The following is a 13,850-nucleotide window of genomic DNA, read 5'->3' on the forward strand; positions in this document are numbered from 1 at the left end:
ATGCAGAGATCAATCATTTCAGTACGGTACTATCCCAAATCATCCAAAACCAGCAAATCAATATCAAGACCCAATTATTACATTTGAGCAACAAAAGAGCCCATGTAATCTTTATAATGTTGCCTACGTCATGTTATAAAACAAGAGTTTGAGTTCTTGTGTTATGTGTTTACCCCTCAGTTCCATGAAATAATTCACATCATCTTTGCCAAAATCTCAAAGTTTTTCAAGTGAAAAGGCACATAAAGCCATGGATATTTTGGATTAATTGTTTCACAGTTATACAATGCTCAGAATGTGGCAGGCCATCTTCTCTGTGCTCTCTGCAAACATTAGCTCATTTAATACTCCTAACAAACCTACGCGGTAGATGTTATTCTTATCATCCCTGCTTAGAGCTGAAGTAACTGAGACACACGGTGGCTCAAATGACAAGGTGATTCTTACTCAGATTTGAGGTTAGGAGAAGAAGAAACTGTCTGACCTCCGATAGTTTGGTCCCAGAGTCCAAAGAACTTAATGATTTTTTTTTGCATATTTGTGCCAATACCTGATGGTGTGCAAAACCTTATTTTTGCATTGATTAAAGTACACAATGCTGGTACTTCCAATTTTGCTTTCTGGATAACTCCACAACCTCCAGAGGAATAAAACCCAGAGTTATCTAAAAAGATTTAAAGTTTGAACACTGACCTACTTCACCCATGAAAAATCCCTTGGCTTTCCAATAAAAACATCAGGTAAGAAACTCCCTCATCTGAGAAGTATTTAGTTTCCTCGGTTTTATTATAGCTTCGTTTCCAAAACTTTTCTCTTTTGCTTGTCAAAATTGTTAATAAAAAAGTAAAATAAAAATAAATTCCCCCCCCCCAAAAAAAATGCAATGGGAATTTGAATCTCACTCTCACTCCCAGCTTCCACCCCTCCACCACACACTATGGCCTTAAGTGGCTGCTTAATATCTTTAACTCCTCCAAAGGAAAAAGTACCTACGTGATGGACATTCTCCAGATAAAATCAGAATTTTTCGTGGGTTAATTTTCAACCCCAGCAGAGAATTTCCCAGTAAATACGAAATGTTCAAACCAATTATTCCTCAAAATCTGCCTTTTCTTCCTCCTGCCCCCAGGCAGCAGCCCACAGCTCCCCTTCCCAAGGGGAAGTATCTCAGCCCCCATTGCTCCATACAGCCTGAGAAGTGCCTTCCTGGCTTTGGAAGAAGAAATTAATCATGAGTTTAAACCTCAACTATATTTCGAATAAAGTAAAAACAGTTTCAAATGCTAAAATATACCACAAAATGTCTTTTATTCCCACTTCCACCCAAAGAGTGCTTTCATTTATTTATAAAGAAAATTAGCGGTGTCCCTTCCTCTTGATGGAAACGATTTTTCAAGGATGTCGGTGTGACATTCTTGAAAAATCAGGAAACTGATAGCGGAAAGGGTCAAACTTGGAGTCGTCTGTCACACCAACACACACGACAGGCTCCGTCCACACTCACAAGCTACTGAATCAGTCCATCCGGGGCAGTGGCCGGGTCTGCTCTGTCCACCACCACGGCCTCCCCTGTGCCCAGATCGCTTCCCAACACCAGGGATTCAGCTCATGAGTGAATGGATGAAACTCCCGTCAAAATTCCCAACGTGTAAACTAGTTGTGATTTGACCTGTAATTCCAATATGGAGTCCTCAATGCATCCAAACTGTGAAAGGAAGAAAAGCACACTTTGACAGGCCTGGCTACAAACCTGAGAAGAAGCTCCTGTACACGAGTTCCAAGGCTGGTGTTGGAAGCAGATTTTTATCACGGTTTTGGTTGATTTTCTCTCAAGGGAATTCTGAATCTCTGTATCCCATTGGATCACAGGAACCCACAGGGTGCATTTCTTCCTCTAATTTGATCAGCCTCCTTTTCATAAAAATAGCTTCCATTCTCTCTGCTCTGTAAAATAACACTTAAAAAAAAGTTTGTTTTCACCTTTTCTAAACTTCCTTGAGGTTAAGGCATTCATATTTGGTAAATTATAAGAACAAAGTTTTGTAATTGCTCCACTACCTTTTCCCATGCCCTGTTAGGCTCCAAGAGCTGCGTCTCTCCTGGAATCAAAAGGTATTTCTTCAAATGAACTAGATAGTCCCACCAACCTGGCCATGCTGCCAGGTTCTGGAGTTCTTGGCATGTGTAATTTAGAGTCATCACAAGCTCTAGTAAGTCACTTGGGAGTCTAAATCACTTTTATTAAAGGAGCTGTAAGATAGACGGGTAGATCAGATAGGATGGATGGATGGATAGACAGACAGACAGACAGATAGTTAGTTAGATAGATTAGATTAGATAGATAGGTGATAAATTGATTGATAGATTGAGATACATGACATACATAAATAAGTACATAGGTAGATTTAACCTTATCTATAGAAGGCTATCATAGCACTCCTCAGTGCTTAGTTCATTGTCATTACTGACCCATGCAATAACCCTTTCTTGTTTTATTAATGTATTTCTTTTCTTCCATCCATGCCTCAAGTGTTTAATATGTCTATTTTCTTATATATGGGTTCTCAGAAAATGCAAGTTGTTTCGTATGCATGTATTTGTAATGTACACAAATGGTATTGAGTAATAGATCTCATTATTATTTCTACTTTTTCCATTCAGCATCATGCCTTTACAATTCACTCATGTCGCCGTGTACACATCTAGTCTATTTCTTCTAAGTGCAGCACTGGACTCCCTCACATTTGACCTAACCATCCCCCACACGGATAACCAAAGTCACCTTGAGTTTCCTGCCATCACAAACAACACTGTGATAGACGTACTCACATTTATCTGGAATAAGGGTTACCAAACACCCCAGTAATGTGTATTCTTATTTTCAAAAAGAGTTAATTACTCAAGCAAAATTGCTGATTCAAAGGGGAGACAAACACTTAATTTGACCAGGTCCTGCCAGACGGTTCCCCAGGGTGACTGCATCTGTCCAGACTTCCACGGGCAGGACAGGAGGCCCCTACACCCCACTGCACGGCAGCGTGGCAACGTTTGGCTTCCCCCTTCCCACAATTTTGGTTCTGCATTACTATGGATACAGTCTGCAGCTATCTAGCTATCTATTTAGTTATCTCTATCTCTATCTCTATCTTCCTTCCCTCCCTCCCTCCCTCTCTCTCTACTCTTCTCTCTTTACTAATCTTTAGGTTATACTACAGGAGAGAAGAGAATCACTGAGTGTGAGGTAGCCACTGCTTTTCTAGTAAGCAGAAGCAAATCTGCTCTTTGATTCCTGATATTCTTACAAGCAGTGGGGTCAACCAAATCAATAGGCCGAGCCCTCAATCTTGGGGTTTGTTCATATGAAACTTATCCCCACAAAACATAGACCAAGCCTACTTAAAATTAGGCCTAAGAGTCACCCCCAGAGAACCTTTTTTTCCTCTGGTCAATGAGAGGGAGGGGTAAAGGGTATGGTATGTGTGAGTTTTTTCTTTTTTCTTTTTATTTCTTTTTTTGGAGTGATGCAAATATTCTAATCCATGATCATGGTGATGCATATACTGCCATGTAAAGATATTGTGAGCCATTGATTGTACACCATACATGGAATGTTTGTATGTTAAGAATGTTAAAAAAAAAAAAAAATCTGTTCTTCACCTGGGGAAGAAGTTAGTTTACCCCTGAGAGTTACTTGCTGCACACAACCCTGAGGAACAGCCTGCAGAAAGAGCAGTTAAGACATTGGGTTCTGCCTGCCATCCCCAGCAAGAACATGCAGGAATGCTCAGGGCTGGGGTAGGTTGTCTCTCCCAAGGGGCACTTTTCCCCACACCAGGCAAAGTCAGTAAATTGCAGCAAGAATTAAATCAGTCCACAAGCTCAGGTGTGCCATAAATAACATTTATTTTCTTTCTGCATCAGCTCAATTCTTCTCTAACCCCATCCCATTAGAAAAGCAGGAAATACAACCTTAGCCATGCCTGAGAGAAAACAAAGGATAAAATTCAATAAATTATCTTCCCAAAAATGTTAGCTATTATTATTGCTGCTGTTGTTATAAGTCCCTGCTATTCCAAACAGACTGATTTTGCTGTTACAGTTTTTGCATTGATAAAAGTTCAACATATAACTACATGTCAACCTCTTCCCTTCCTACTATCTCTAATTCTGCTCAATGTGCCACTCCCATTCACTCACATGCTTTCACACACAGACACACACATACACTCTCTACATGATTGTAAACTTTAGCACTCCTCAGGAGTTGACTTAGGTGCCTCCACTGGTTTCCAAAATTTCCATTCTAGGCACTATATGCCAGTGAAATAGAGATTCACGCTTGCTTCTGGTTCCATCTCCTTGGCTTTGTGACTAGACAAACTACAAGACAAACCAAAAGAGGATGGTGAGAATGGGTCTTCAGAAAAAGAGAAGAGTTGAAACATGAAGGAAGACACAAAAGGAAAATTCAAAGAGAGAACAGGACTCAGGAAGAGGACTGCATTCTATTGATGCAAACAAACTTGGAAAAGGTCTTCCACTCGTTTGCCGATATAGGAAATAACACACTGGAGAAAGAGCTCAAAATTTATCATCAAATATAATTTGTAATTTTTTTGTTACTCAGTCATCATGATCTCGACCATTGTAATGCCTTTTTTTAAACTAGGTTTCCTTTCAAAATCTGCATTATAATATCCCAGTCATTCATTGTTAGTATTAATCTTACTGTTAATTTTTGTTTGATTTTTAACTAAATGTATATTATTTGCATCTAAAACAATGCTCAAAAAATTGAAAACTGCTCATAAAGTGCTTAGGATTGAATCATTTTTAAAAGATCATTGAGGAGTCATGTTTATGGTTTTTTTTCTATTAATTCTCTTCAGCCAGAATTAAACAAAGCTAGGAGTGTTATTCTCATACAGATGGTGAACAAGAATCTCTCCAAAAACCTATGGCTCCTGTGGAAACCTTGTAAAGAGTAGTTAGTTACTCTTTTCAAATGTAAAGCCAAGGAAAAGAAATGACTGTTGAGAGAACATTAGTGATGGAGCTGTCTAAAAAAAATAAGTAGATATTTACCATGTATACAAAGCATTGCTTTCAAGGTTATATCCAAGATGCATTGCTGAACTGTTCTGAGGCTGCATTACTCAACACTCACGCCTATTCTTCACTCTTTATAGGAGGAATGGCCAGATGTTATTAACCTCATTTATAAATCAGTAACTAAACCTCAAAGTGACTTGTCCAAGGACATTCTCTTCCAAGCAAACTTTGTTGCCTTCCTATAATACATCAAAATTGGAGAGCCACTCTAAGGGACTCCAAAAGACCATTATAGAATTTAGCATTCATTTTTCAGTGAAAATGACAGAAGTTGGAACCACTCTTAAATTTCATCCATCTATTCTGGCTGCTTAAAAAGCCAAGCATGCCACCCCAGGAATGCATTCTCTCAAAAAAGTCTGAGAACAAGTTTTAATGGCTCCTAATAATTTTCAGATGAAGTAAATAACATTAAAAAGGTCTAAAATAATCCAATTTCCCCTGCTGAAGGGCATATCTTAATTCTTCATATTTTGGAACATGGCTGTAATTGTTTCCCAAACACTCTGCTCTTGAATTAGATAGTTGTGACTACTCAAAGAACTGCTGTAATGAAAAGCAGCTCTCCTTCCCCGCTCTGGACTATTAGAAACTGCTTAATCAGTATAGAAACATTCAAGTTGGAACTTGCCAGGACAATTTTGAGTATTCAAATAAAAGCTGTTAAAATGTAATCCAGGTCCCAGGGATATAAACCTCCCTGGCAACGTGGGACAGACATTCTAGAATGAGCTGGGACTCAGCATCACGGGATTGAGAAAACCTTCTTGACCAAAACGGGGAAGAGAGAAATGAGACAAGATTAAGTTTCAGTGGCTGAGAGATTTCAAAGAGTCAAGAGGTTATCCTGGATGTTATTCTTACGCATTATATAGATATTCCTTTTCAGTTTATAGTGTATTTGAGTGTCTAAAGGGAAGTAACTGAAACTGTAGAGCTCTGTTCCAGGAAACTGTAGAGCTGTGTTCCAGTAGCCATGTTTCTTGAAGATGACTGTATAATGAATGATACAGCTTTCGCAATGTGACTGTGTGATTGTGAAAACCTTGTGTCTGATGCTCCTTTTGTCTACAGTATGGACAATTGAGTAAAACATGTGGATTAAAAATAAATAAATAATAGGGGGAACAAATGTTAAAATTAAAATATATATATATAGGATAGATGGAAATACTAGTGATCAATGAGAGGGAACGGTAAGAGGTATGGTATGTATGTGTTTTTTCTTTTTTCTTTTTATGTCTTTTTCTGGAGTAATGCAAATGTTCTAAAAAATGATCATGGTGATGAATACACAACTATGTGATGATACTGTGAGCCATTGATTGTACTCCATGGATGGAATGTTTATATGTTAAGAATGTATGTACTTGTACATTGTATAAATAAAAATAAATACATATATTATATATATATATATTTATATGTATTTTTAAATATATATACATATATATAGTCCAGGTTTCTCCCCAAGCATTTTTATTTTAATATCTTTTCAGTCCTACAGATTTCTATACAGAAAAATCCTGAAGGGGCCATAAATCTTCATTTTATCACTGTAACTGTGTTCCAAAGACATATTTTGATTTTCTCTTGTAGAATTGTCACTGTGCCCTTGACTTAAACTCTCTCCTGATACCTGGAAAACACCCTCTCCCAGAAATCTTTTATACCACAGCAGTACACGGCAAATTTGAACAATGTTGGTTTTACAATATATTCCCATGATCATATTCTCTCAATGATCCCAAAGCTTTTAAAAGTCTCTGAGTCCTGTTCTCCACCCACCCTGGCAGGAGACAACCCATGAGCATGCTGCCTTTCTCCACGAGTCTCTCTCAGGGTCTTAGCAGAGTCACTCTCATGACAGTTCCCTCCTCTGGTTTGATCTGTATGCTTTTCATTGTTTCAAATCTACTTTTCAACTACTTCCTACTAATAGGCATATAGAACCCTAGTCTTTGCCTTACAGCCAAGAGTTCTCCAGCTCTCTCAGACATTCTAAGTGTTAGGATAAAGGGATAGAGCAGATCTTTGTGAATCCTCCAGTGCCAGCTCTTGCCACAGAATGTGTCACCTAAATTAGCCATAGCTTCTACCTAGACAGCGCTTTTATACTCCTCTTTAAGACCTGCACACCTGAGACAACAAGATCCGCTGCTGAGGATCGTAAAGTCCTCCATAGATGGTTCTCTCTTCTCTGGGGGTCACTTCGCCCCCCTATGAAAGAAGAAGCCACTTTTCACTTCCTCTGGATTTCTCTCAACCCTATTAATTTCCAATAATACTCATAAGAAAGTAATGCATTCCTCCTACAAGATGACATCCTAGTTCATAAGTAGCTGGAAAACCACCTCAATGGTTCCCTTGTTAACTCTCAGGAAGTATTGTTAAAGTATTTTAAGCAAATTAAATAAAACAGGAGTTAGGCTATATCAGATTGCAACAGGAAACTAAGCAAGTGATTCTGAAACCTCACTCCATCTCAGAATCATCTTGAGGAGTGTTTATTTTTAAAAAATATAATTCCTGGATGCTATTCCAAACCCACTTAATCAGAATCTCCAGAGATAAGACCAAAGAATATTAAAAGTTTCTCAGGTGGTTCTCTTGAAACTACTCCATTAAATGACATTTAAGAATCTCTGAGCTATAAGAGGTGAAGTACCCATAGAGAAAGGAAATCTCTAGAAATGCACTTAAATGGGAAGGTCCCTGATACTTTAAAGCCAACTAAGTTTCAGATACTATATGGTATTGAAAGTAAAATTTCTGGTCTCTTTTCCTTGCCATCTAACACCATTTTAAATATGCTTTCTTGGTATAATGCCCTTAAAACGCTTAGCCCCCAAGCTAAGCATTTATATTTGCATCTAAGGACACTAATATTCTATCTAGAACAGCTAGACAGAAAGTCAATGAAGATATAAAAGAACTCAGCAATATCATCAAGCAACAGACTCTAGTCAATAGCATAGAACACTCCATACAATGGCAGATCAGGCATTCTTTCAGGTGCCCTTGGAATATATACCAAGACAGATCACATTCTGGACCATGAAACAACTTCAAAAATTTTAAAGAACTGAAAACACATGGTGTGTGTTCTATGACCACAAAAGAATATAACTAGAAATCAATAACAAAAAAAATAGGAAAATCTCCAAACACTTGGAAACTAAACCAAACTAACCAATAGATCAGAGTGGATGTTTAAAGGGAAACCAGAAAATACATTGAACTGAATGGAAATACAACATTTTAAAATTGGTGAGACACAGCCAAAATAGTTCTGAGAGGGAAATTTATAGCACAAATGCGTACATTAGAAAAGAGAAAACGTCTCAAATAAATGATCTAAGCTTCCACCTGGTTATGGGTTGAATCATGCCTCCTGCAAAGTCAGGTCAAGTCCTAACCCGAATTCTGCGGCTATGAAGCCATTTGTAAATAGGATCTTCGAAGATATGGTTGGTTAAGGTAAGGCCAAACTGAATCAGCATCAGCCTTAATCCAGTATTGCTGATATTGTGATAAGCAGAGGAAATCTAGACACCGAGGAGATAGAAAGGTGCAGAGGGCCATGTGGCAGAGCAGAGACTGAGCTGTGGATTGCTAGCAGGTCACCACCACCGCCACAGCTTTCAGAGGAAGCAGGACCTGCCGACACCTTGATCTCAAGCGACTGCCCACCAAATCCGTGCGGTAATAAAACTCCTGTTGGTTAAGCCAACCAGTCTGTGGTTCTTTTTACAGCAGCCTTAAGCCACACCTCAAGAATCTTGAAAAAAAGAAAACAAAATAAACCCAAAGCAAACAAAACAAGAGCAGAAATCGATAAAATTGAAAACAGAAACACAATAGAGAAAATCAGTGAAACAAAAGGCCACTTCTTTGAAAACATAAACATATTTGATTTTTTTTTATAAAGATAAAGAGAGAATTACAGAGGTTATCACTACAGACTGTGCAACGACAAAAGGACATAAGAAAATACTATAAAACTCTACAGACATGAATCCAATAGCTTAAATCAAGTGGATCAATTCCTTGAAAAGCACAAACTACCAGAACTCACCCAAGAAAAAAAATATGATTTGAATAATTTTATAACTATTAAAGATGTCAAATTCATAATTTTGAAATTCCCCCCAAAAAAGTAATATCCCAGGTTCAGATGGTTCCACTGGAGAATTCTACCAATACTTAAAAAAGAATTGAAACCAGTACTATACAATCTCTTCCAGAAAATAAAAGAGGAGGGAACATTTCACAGTTCATTTTATGAAATCCACATTACCCTGATACCAAAACCAGACAAAGATGGCACACACACAAAAACACTAGAGACCACATCCCTCATGAATATAGGTACAAAAATCCTTAGGAAAATATTAAGAAAATAGAATTCAGCAATATATAAAATGAATTACATACCAGGACCAAATGGAATTTATTCCGAGGATGTTCAATAGTCAAAATCAATGCAATTTACCATATTAACAAGTTGAAAAAGGAAAGCTACATGATCAGGTCAATCGAAGCAGAAAAAGCATTTGACAAAATCCAACACTTATTCATGCTGAAAACTCTGAGAAAAATAAGAATAGAGAACATCTTCATAAACCGATAAAGAGCATCCATGAAAACACTGCCATTGACATTATACCTGATGATGAAAGACTGGATCCCTTCTTCTAAGATTGGCAAGAATCTTATTCAACATAGTGGTGAAAGATCTAGCCAGAACAAAAAGGCAAGAAATGGAAACAAAAGACATTCAGAATAGATAGGAAGAAACAAAACCACCCCTAATTGAAGATAGGATGATTGTCTGCATAGAAAGCCCCAAAAAGTCTACAAATCACACCTAGAACTAATAAGTGAGTACAGCAAGGCCATAGGACACAAGATTAACATGCAAAAATCTATTGTAATCTATTTATAGATTAGCAATAATGAATCATAGGCAGCAAAATTAAAAATATAATACCATCTACAATCACTCAAAAAGTGAAATGCGTAGGTTTAACCTAACAAAACATGGACAGAACTGTTATGCGGAAAACTATACAACACTAATGAAAAAAAAATCAAAGATCTAAATAAATGTAAAGACATACAATGTTTATGAACTGAAACACTCAGCACAGCAAAAATGCCATTGATACGCAGGTTTAATGCAATTCTTATCAAAAGCCTAGCATGATTTTTTTAGGCATGGGCAAGATTAGTCTAAAATGTATATAGAAAAATAAAAGAATTAGAATAGCTAAAATCAGTTTTAAAAAGAAGAATAAAGTAGGAGGAAAATATTCCTGATTTCACGACTTATTAGATAGCAGCAGTAATCAAGCTATACGGTATTGATGGAGACAAACAACTAGCTCAATGAAAGAGAATAGAGAACCCAGAAATGCATCCACATAAATATGTCCAAATGATTTTTTTGCAAAGGTGCAAAAACAATTCAATGGAGGAAAAACAGCCTTTACAATAAAAGGTGCTGGAGTAACTGGACACCATAAGCAAAAAAAAAAAAAAAAAAAAAAATGTTCCACAATCTAAGTCTCACAACTTAATACAAAGATTAGCTCAAAATGGATTGTGGACTTAAATGTAAAATACAAAATTATAAAACTTCTAGAAAAAAAAACTTTTAGAAAGAAACATGGGAGGAAATCTTTGGGACCTAGAACCAGGCAAAAAGTTCTTGGACTTGATGTCAAAAGCATAATTTATGACAGGAAAGTTGATTAATTTGTCTTATCAAAATTAAAAACTTCTGTTCTTTGAAAGACCCTGTTAAGAGGATGTGCTGGTTTGGAAGGATGTATGGACCCTAGAAAAGCCATGTTTTAATCATAATCCCATTTTGTAAGGCAGAATAATCCCTATTCAATACTGTATGAAGCTGTAATCAGATCATCTCCCTGGAGATGTGATTTAATCAAGAGTGGTTGTTAAGCTGAATTAGGTGACAACATGTCTCCACCCATTTCATTGGGTCTTGAGAAGTTTCTGGAGTCCTATAAAAGAGGAAACATTTTGGAGAATGAAGGAGATTCGGAGAGAGCAGAGACTGCTGCAGCACCACAAAACAGAGAGTCCACGAGCCAGCAACCTTTGGAGATGAAGAAGGAAAATGCCTCCCAGGGAGCTTCATGGAACAGGAAGCCAGGAGAGAAAGCTAGCACTTGATGCCATGCTCGCTATGTGCCCTTTCCAGCTGACAGAGAAGCCCTGACTGTGTTCACCATGTGCCTTCTCACTTGAGAGAGAAATCCTGAACTTCAATCAGCCTTCTTGAACCAAGGTATCTTTCTCTGGATGCCTTAGATTTGACATTTCTATAGACTTGTTTTAATTGCAACATTTTCTCAGCCTTAGAACTGTAAACTAGCAACTTATTAAATTCCCCCTTTTAAAAGCCATTCCATTTCTGGTGTATTGCATTCTGACAAACTAGAACAGAGGATGAAAGGACAATCCACAGACTAGGAGAAAATATTTACTAATCACATCTCCAGCAAAGGGCAAGTAACTAGAATTCATAACAAACCCTCAAAACTCAACAGTATAAAAATAAACAATCCAATTAAAAAAATGGACAAAGGTATGAAGAGACCTTTCCCCAGAGAGCAAATACAGATGACAAATAAACACAAGAAAAGACGTTTAGCTTCACCAGCCATTAGGAAAATGCAAAATAAAACCACAATGAGATATTACTAAACACCTATCAGAATCACTAAAATTAAAGTGACAACAACGAATGCTGGTGAAGACATGGAGAAACTGAATCACTATACATTGCAGGCAGGAATGTAAAATGGTACAGCCAACTCAGGAAAACAGTTTGGCAGTTTCTTAAAAACTGGGCAAGCAGCTACCATATGACCCAGCAATTGCACTTCTGGGCATTTACCCCAGAAAAAGGAAAGTATATCCCCACAAAAACCTATACATGAATGTTTACATCAGCTTTTATTCATAATAGCCATAATCTGGGAGAAAAAAATAACCAGATGTAGGTCAGCAAGTGAATGATTAAACAAACTGGGGTATAGCTATACTATGGAATATTGCTCAGCAATGAAAAGAAATGGGCTATTGATACCTGAATGAATCCCCAGAGAAATTATGCTCAACGAAAAAGAAAGAAAGAAAAAAATTCCAAACAGGTTACATACTGTATGGTTCCATTTATATAACATTCTTGAAATGATAAAATTATAGAAATGGAGACCAGTTTGGTAGTTTCAGAGATTAAGGAGAGACGAGAGAGAAAGCAAAGTGACTGTAGCTCTAAAAGGACCACATAAGGGAGCCTTGAGACAATGAAGTGCTCTGTATCTTCACTCTGTAAATGTCACTGGATTACAAGAGATTATCATTAAGGGAAACTGGGTAAAGGAAACAAGGAATATCTCTTCATTTTACATGTGAATCTACAATTATCTCAAAATTAAAAGTTTAAAAGTTGAAATAAAACAAAACAAAAAGATACGGCTTTTTCATTCCTTTCTTTTCATACTCATTTCCTGGGTGATCTACCAACTTTATCACTGTCTTCCACTCTTATATCAAAAATATTTCTCTTTCCTCTTCACCATCTTCCCAGTCCCTAGGCATCAGCAGCATGAAGGTGGAACTCTGCAGTTTGAGTGGGTACAGGATTTATCCTAGACGTGGGAGGCACTATGCCAGGACCAACAGGAAAGTTTGCCAATTTCTTAATGCAAAACGCGAGTTGGCATTCCTTTCCAAGAGGAACCCTCGGCAGATAAAGTGGGCTGTCCTCTACAGAAGAAAGCATAAAAAGGGACAGCAGAAGAAATTCAGAAGAAAAGAACCCACTAGACAGTTAAATTCCAGAGGGCTATCACTGGTGCATCTCTTGCTGATATGATGGCCAAGAGGAGTCAGAAACCCAAAGTTAGAAAGGCTCAACGAGAACAAGCCATCAGAGCTGCCAAAGAAGCAAAAAAAGGCTAAGCAAGTGTCTAAAAAGACAGCAATGGCTGCTATTAAGGCTCCCACAGAGGCCACACCTAAACAAAAGATTGTGAACCCATGAAGGTTTCTGCTCCCCGAGATGGTAGAAAATACTAAGTTGGCAGATCAGGGTTTTTTTGTATTTTTTTTTTAACATGGGCAGGCACCGGGAATCAAACCCTGGTCTCTGGCATGGCAGGCGAGAACTCTGCCTGCTGAGCCACTGTGGCCCACCCAGGTAGGTCAGATTTTTAAGTAAAGATCTGACTTCCTTTCTGGTCATCATCCCTCTTCTATTTTTATTTCAGTGCTGTTAATTGCATTCACAATGTTGTTCTACCATCACACCATCCATTACCTAAACATTTCCACCATTCTGAATAGGAAGCCTGTACATTTTTAGCCTTAACGTCCCATTCCCTCTTCCCACCAGGTCCCCCAGTAATCTACATTACAGTTTCTGACTACATGAGTTTCCTTATTCTAATTGTTTCAAATTAATGGGAAGTGAGATCATGCAATATTTGTTTACCTGTGTCTGGCTTATTTCACTCAACATGATGCCTGATGCCTCCAAGTTTCTTCCCCATTGTCACATGGATCAGAACTTCATTCCTTTTTACCGCTGAATAATATTACGTTGTATGTATACACCACACTTTATTTATCCATTCATTGGTTCATGGAAATCGGGCTGCTTCTATTTTTTGGTAATTGTGAATAATGCCCCTACGAACATC

General features: G+C 37.7%; 1 pseudogene; it reads left to right on the top strand.

Annotated features, from left to right (window-relative positions):
- Positions 1-12,754: 12,754 nt before the first annotated feature.
- On the top strand, positions 12,755-13,227 carry LOC143664271 (large ribosomal subunit protein eL24 pseudogene; annotated as a pseudogene).
- The last annotated feature ends 623 nt before the right edge of the window (positions 13,228-13,850 follow it).

The sequence above is a fragment of the Tamandua tetradactyla genome, chromosome 20 (genome assembly GCF_023851605.1).
Source record: "Tamandua tetradactyla isolate mTamTet1 chromosome 20, mTamTet1.pri, whole genome shotgun sequence".
Classification (NCBI taxonomy): Eukaryota; Metazoa; Chordata; class Mammalia; order Pilosa; family Myrmecophagidae; genus Tamandua; species Tamandua tetradactyla.